Source organism: Azolla caroliniana, unplaced genomic scaffold, assembly GCF_043228905.1.
Source record: "Azolla caroliniana isolate FFs.n. ecotype wild unplaced genomic scaffold, voAzoCaro1.0.p SCAF_7, whole genome shotgun sequence".
NCBI lineage: Eukaryota > Viridiplantae > Streptophyta > Polypodiopsida > Salviniales > Salviniaceae > Azolla > Azolla caroliniana.
The window spans coordinates 8,483,804-8,491,185 of NW_028230442.1; the positions used below are offsets into that span (position 1 = coordinate 8,483,804).

General features: G+C 37.1%; 2 non-coding genes across 2 annotated transcripts; both read left to right on the plus strand.

The window, feature by feature from the left end:
- Window positions 1-5,087: 5,087 nt before the first annotated feature.
- TRNAS-GCU (transfer RNA serine (anticodon GCU)) lies at window positions 5,088-5,169 on the plus strand. Its single transcript has one exon. It is a non-coding gene; the product is annotated as a tRNA-Ser (tRNA).
- A 1,565-nt stretch (window positions 5,170-6,734) lies between these two features.
- Window positions 6,735-6,817, plus strand: TRNAY-AUA (transfer RNA tyrosine (anticodon AUA)). The gene has a single exon. It is a non-coding gene; the product is annotated as a tRNA-Tyr (tRNA).
- The last annotated feature ends 565 nt before the right edge of the window (window positions 6,818-7,382 follow it).

The following is a 7,382-nucleotide window of genomic DNA, read 5'->3' on the forward strand; positions in this document are numbered from 1 at the left end:
ATCTTTTGGAAAGCATGTATATTTTGTTACCTTCATTGATGATGCTACTCGTCATACATGGGTGTATCCTATGAAAGCAAAGAATGAAGTCTTTTCTTGCTTCAAATCATTTTTAGCTATGGCTGAAAATTTTTCCGCAAATAAGCTCTTGACTCTACGCACGGATCGTGGTGGCGAATATATGTCACATGAGTTTAATGCTTTTCTTTGTGAAAGAGGTATTTTACATCAATGTACGGTGCCATATACACCTCAACAAAATGGTGTTGCAGAACGCAAAAATAGAACACTCTTAGAGATGGCACGATGTATGGTTAAAGGAAAGCATCTTCCTAACAAGTTTTGGATGGAAGCGGTTATGTGTGCAAATTATGTGTTGAATCGTTGCCCTACAAAAGCGTTGAGAGTCATTACGCCATATGAGGCTTGGAATGGACATAAACCTATGGTTAGTCATATGCGTGTGTTCGGTTGTTTGGCATATGCTCTTGTGCCATCACAACAACGTCACAAACTTGATGACAAGGCAAAGAAATGCATATTTGTTGGTTATAGTGCGGAAAGTAAGGGATATCGTTTGTATCATCCATTGACGGACACAATTATTGTGAGTCGAGATGTGGTATTTGCTGAAAATTCAGCTTTCCCTTTTCTTGAATGCAAAAAACAACCAACAGTTAGCTCACAAGATGTGTTTGATACACTCATGCCTTTGTTCCAAAGTGCTGCGCTTGACCATGGACATGTAGACCAGCCAAGTGAGTCTCAAAGGGATAAAAATTTCCAGCAAATAAGTGTTGAAAATGCACGAAATGTCCAACCAAATGTGGCTGAAAATGAGCATGAAATTCAGCCCACGCATGATGTACATATTGAAGATGTATTACATAATGAACGTATGGCTATCGAGAGGTCACAAACTATGCCGAGGTGGCTGAAACAAACTTTGCAAGATAGCAAATTGAGTGCACCTTTACTTGGTAAAACAAGATCAAGCTCTCGCCATGCATCAGGTAATTTTGTGGATTATTCTATTGTTGCAATAGCATGTAATGAGGAGCCACTTACTTTTGAAGATGCATGTGATGATCCACATTGGATGAGTGCTATGCAATCAGAAATGGATTCCATTCATAAAAATGGTACTTGGGAGTTATGTGAATTGCCAAAAGGAAAGAATGTGATTGGTACTAGGTGGGTTTACAAGATTAAACGAAAGCCCGATGGTAGTATTGATCGCTACAAAGCTAGATTGGTTGCCAAAGGATATGCCCAACAATATGGCATTGATTATGAGGAAACTTTTGCACCTACTTCACGCATGACTACCATTCGTACCGTGGTTGCATTGGCTGCCCAAAGAGGTTGGAAAATGCATCAATTGGACATAAAAACAGCCTTTTTAAATGGTGATTTGCAAGAAGAGGTTTATGTGAAGCAACCTCCTGGATTTGCTACGAAAGAGAAAGAGCATATGGTTTGTCGCTTGCATAAGGCCTTGTATGGTCTCAAGCAAGCTCCGCGTGCATGGTATGAAAAAATCCATAAGCACTTGATTTCTCTTGAAAGCACACTTTATGTACGCAAAGATGGGGCTGATCTTCTAGTGCTCGTTCTTTATGTTGATGACATACTCTTGACTGGGTCATGTGATGCAAAACTCGATTTTCTTATGGCTGATTTGCAGCATACTTTTGAAGTCACTTATCTTGGACTTTTGAGCTATTATCTTGGCATCCAGTTTGTATCCGTTGAGGGGGGAATGTTTATGCATCAAGGAAAGTATGTTGAAAAACTACTTCAGCGTTTTGACTTTGAGGATTGCAAGCCGGTTTATACACCTGTGGAGATAGGATTTAGGTTCTCTGTTGAGGATTCTAGTGATGCGTTTGATACTTCTCTTTATCAACAAGCTGTGGGATGTCTTATATATGCATGCAATACAAGGCCGGATATACAGTATGCAGTCTCCCAATTGAGTCGATTCATGCATAGCCCTGGCACTAAGCATTGGCAAGCAGTGAAACGTGTGTTCAGATATCTTAGAGGCACTTTGAGCTTGGGTCTCTTTTATGGCAGAGATACTCAGCCATGCTTGCATGCTTTTACAGATAGTGATTGGGCTGGTTGTTATGATACTCGCGTGTCCACTAGTGGTAATTGCTTTTTCTTTGGAAACTCATGTATATCTTGGTTGAGTAAAAAGCAACCTATAGTGGCGACATCAAGTTGTGAAGCTGAGTACAGGGCAGTTTTCACAGCTACAGTGGAGTGTATATGGCTAAGACGCCTTTTGATGGATCTTTGCATGGAGATTGAAGTTGCTACACGTATTCTCACAGATAGTCAGAGTGCATTGGCTGTTGCACGAAATCCTGTATTTCATGCACGGACCAAACACATTGAGGTGCATTATCACTATGTGAGAGAGCGCTTTCATGCAGGAGATATTGATTTGGTATATGTGCCTACACAAGATAACGTGGCAGACATATTCACCAAAGCTCTTCCACGAGAAAAGTTTGAAGCTTTTCGCAAAGCTTTAGGCTTATTGCCTTGTGGGGGCTGATCTGTCACTCCTTGTACATGTTCACATCATTCGCTCCAGGGGGGTTTGTTACACTTGCGTGTTCCTCTAGTAGCTTTGATGTGAACCATTTTCCCTATACATGGGCACTTTTTACTCTAGTGCTGGCTAGAGGTTTTTTCCCCATGTTACCACATACATGAGTCACTCATATGTGGTGGTACTTAGTACTTAGGGATATATATTTCAGCTCCTATTTTTTTTTTAGGAACATTCATCAATAGAGAGCTATTCCAGCCATTGCCTTCCTTGTGTGAGTGCTTCTTTCTTTGAGCTTCTTGTGTGTTTCCTACTCTTCCTCACATACCCAACAATGAACTCCGGATCATCCAATTAAAACCGGCTTGAGGACACAAGGACTTACCCGGTTGAAAACCGAATGACACTCTACCTACCGACCGGAGAACAAGAAGAAGAAGAAGACATGGGAACCGGACAAGATCCCGAATCAGATTCGGATTCGGAACAAACAGAGGAACCGGTAGTCAGTAACCAAGGACGGAGGAACTGATTGTCATTGGTTGTATTTCTTCTTGTGAAAACAATATTCGAGTAGTACTATTTAATTTTCCTAAAGATATAAACTATCTCGCGAGTAGACTATGTTTCCATACATCCAAACAATTGAAGGAATACATGTCATGGATTATATTTCTTCACTATTCTCATTGGTTAGATTTGTTGGTGTGAATACAATATTAGAGTAATACTATTTAATTTCCCTAAACATTTAAACTTTCGATTTAATTTTTATAATTAGTTTCAAAATTAACTTTTGTCAAGTCACTTTGGCCGAGTGGTTAACGCGTGGGCCTACTAAGTATATGGAGTCTCCCCGAGAGAGTTCGAATCTCTCAGGTGACGATTTCATGGAAGAAAATGTTTCCATACATGCAAAAAATTGAAATGATACACGAGATCGTGTTGAATGATTTGTATCAATATTGTCATTGGTTGTATTTTTTGGTGTGAAAACAGTATCAGAGTAGTACTATTTAATTTCCATAAACATTAAAACTTTCTCTCGAGTAGACTGTGCTTCCATACATCCAAAGAATTGAAGGAATACATGTAATTGCTTCGAAAGATTTTTTGTCACCATTGTCATTGGTTAGATTTCTTGGTGTGAAAACAATATCAGAGTCGTACTATTTAATTTCCCTGAACATTTAAAGTTTCTATTTTCCTTTTATAAGTAGTTTGCATCTATGTTTTATTAAGTCACGTTGCCCGAGTGGTTAAGGCTTGTGCCTGCGAAGTACATGGCGTCTCCTCGTGAGATTTCGAATCTCGTAGCTGATGACTTATTCCAAGATTGTGTTTCCATACATCTAAAGAATTGAAGTGATACATGTGATTGCCGCAAAAGATTTTGTGTCACTATTGTCATTGGTTATATTTCTTGGTGTGAAAACAATATCGGAGTAGTATTATTGAATTTCCCTAAACATTTATACTTTCTCGTGAGTAGACTGTGTTTCCATACATCCAAAGAACTAAAAGGATACATGTGATTGCTTAGAAAGATTTGTGTCACTATTGTCATTGGTTGTATTTCTTCGCGGGAAAACAATATTGGAGTACTACTATTTAATTTCCCTAAACATATAAAATTTCTCGCGAGTAGATTGTGTTTCCATACATCCAAAGAATTGTAGGGAAAGATGTCATTACTTCGAAAGATTTTTCTTCACTATTGTCATTGGTTATATTTCAGGGTGTGAAATCAATATCGAAGTAGTAAAATTTAATTTCCTTAAACATTTAAACTTTCTCGTGAGTAGACTGTGTTTCCATACATCCAAAGAACGGAAAGGATGCATGTGATTGCTTTGAAAGATTTGTGTCACTATTGTCATTGGTTGTATTTCTTCGTGGGAAAACAGTATTGGAGTAGTACTATTTAATATCCCTAAACATATAAACTTTCTCACGAGTAGATTGTGTTTCCATACATCCAAAGAATTGTAGGGATACATGTCATTACTTCAAAAGATTTTTATTCACTATTGTCATTGGTTATATTTCTTGGTGTGAAATCAATATCGAAGTAGTATAATTGAATTTCCCTAAACATTTAAACTTTCTCGCGAGTAGACTACGTTTGCATACATCCAACGAACGGAAAGGATGCATGTGATTGCTTTGAAAGATTTGTGTCACTATTGTCATTGGTTATATTTCTTGTTGTGAAAACAATATCGGAGTAGTACTATTTAATTTCCCTTAATTTTATAACTAGTAATTAATTTTATTAAGTCACTTTGGCCGAGTGGTTAAGGCGTTTGCTTGCTAAGTACATGGGTTCTCCCCGCGAGAGTTCGAATCTGTCAGGTGCCGACTTCTTGCAATACTGTGTTTCCATTGGTTGGTGTCACTATTGTCATTGGTTGTATTTGTTGGTGTGAAAACAATATCGTAGTGGTACTATTTAATTTCCGTAAACATTTAAACTTTCGATTTAATTTTTATAACTAGTCTCAAATTTGATTTTTGTCAAGTCACTTTGGCTGAGTGGTTAAGGCGTGTGCCTGCTAAGTACATGGGGTCGCCCTGCGAGAGTTCGAATCTCTTAGGTGACGACTTCATGGGAGAATATTTCCATTAATGCAAAAAACTGAAACGATACACGTGATAGCGTAAAATGACTTGTATTAATATTGTCATTGGTTGTATTTCTTGGTGTGAAAACAATATTGGAGTAGTACTATTTAATTTCCTTAAACATTTAAACCTTCTCGCAAGTAGGCTGCGTTTCCATACATTCAAAGAATTGAAGGAATACATGTAATTGCTTGGAAAGATTTTTTGTCACTGTTGTCATTGGTTATATTTCTTGGTGTGAAAACAATATCGGAGTCGTACTATTTATTTTCCCTAAACATTTAAAGTTTCTATTTTCTTTTTATAAGAAGTTTCAATTTACGTTTTATCATGTCATGTTGGCCGAGTGGTTATGGCTTGTGGCTGCTATGTAAATTGCATCTCCTCGTGAGAGTATTGGTGTGAAAACAGTATTAGAGTAGTACTATTGAATATCCCTAAACATTTAGACTTTCTAACGAGTAGACTGTGTTTCCATACATCCAAAGAACTGAAAGGATACATGTAATTGTTTAGAAAGATTTGTGTCACTATTGTCATTGGTTGTATTTCTTCGTGCGAAAACAATATTGTAGTAGTACTATTTAATTTCCCTAAACATATAAACTTTCTCGCAAGTAGACTGTGTTTCCATACATCGAAAGAATGGAAAGGATGCATGTGATTGCTTCGAATGATTTGTGTCACTATTGTCATTAGTTATATTTCTTGGTGTTAAAACAATATCAAAGTAGTACTATTTAATTTCTCTAAACATTTAAACTTTCTCACGAGTAGGCTGTGTTTCCATACATCCAAAGAATTGAAGGAATACATGTAATTTCTTCGAAAGATTTTTTGTCACTGTTGTTATTGGTTAAATTGCTTGGTGTGAAAACAATATCGGAATTGTACTATTTAATTTCCCTGAACATTTAAAGTTTCTATTTTTTTATTAAGTAGTTTCAATTTACATTTTATCAAGTCACGTTGGCGGTGTGGTTAAGGCTTGTATTTGCTATGTACATGGCGTCTCCTCGTGAGAGTTTGAATCTCGTAGTTGACAACTTATTGCAAGATTGTGTTTCCATACATCTAAAGAATTGAAGTGATACATGTGATTGCTGCAAAAGATTTTGTGTCACTATTGTCATTGGTTATATTTCTTGGTGCGAAAACAGTATCGGAGTAGTACTATTTAATTACATTTAGACTTTCTAGCGAATAGACTGTGTTTCCATACATCCAAAGAATTGAAACCATACATGTGATTGCTTCGAAAGATATGCGTCACTATTGTCATTAGTTATATTTCTTGGTGTGAAATCAATATTGAAGTAGTACTATTTAATTTCCCTAAACATTTAAACTTTCTCGCGAGTAGGGTGTGTTTCCATACATCCAAAGAACGGGAAGGATGAATGTGATTGCTTCGAAAGATTTGTGTCACTATTGTCATTTGTTATATTTCTTGGTGTGAAAACAATATCGGAGTATTAGTATTTAATTTACCTACACATTTAATTTCCCTTAATTTTATAACTAGTGTTAATTAAGTATATCACGTCACTTGGCCGAGTGGTTAAGGCGTGTGCCTATAAAGTACATGGGGTCTCCCTGTGAGAGTTCGAATCTCTTAGGTGACGACTTCTTGCAAGACTGTGTTTTCATACATCCAAAGAATTGAAGGGTTACATGTGATTGCTTCGATAGATTTTTTGTCACTATTATCATTGGTTATATTTGTTGGTGTGAAAGCAATATCGGCGTAGTAATATTTAATTTCCCTACACATTTAATTTCCCTTAATTTTATAACTAGTGTTAATGAAGTATATCACGTCACTTGGCCGAGTGGTTAAGGCGTGTGCCTGCAAAGTACATGGGGTCTCCCCGCGAGAGTTCTCACCTCTTAGGTGACGACTTCTTGCAAGTCTGTGTTTTCATACATCCAAAGAATTGAAGGGGTACATGTGATTGCTTTGATAGATTTTTTGTCACTATTATCATTGGTTATATTTGTTGGTGTGAAAGCAATATCGGCGTAGTAATATTTAATTTCGCCAAACATTTATATTTGTTGGCGTTAAAACAATATCGTGGTAGTACTATTTAATTTTTGTCAAGTCACTTTGGCAGAGTGGTTAAGGCGGGTGCTTGCTAAGTACATGGGGTCTCCCCGCGAGAGTTTGAATCTCTCAGGTGATGACTTC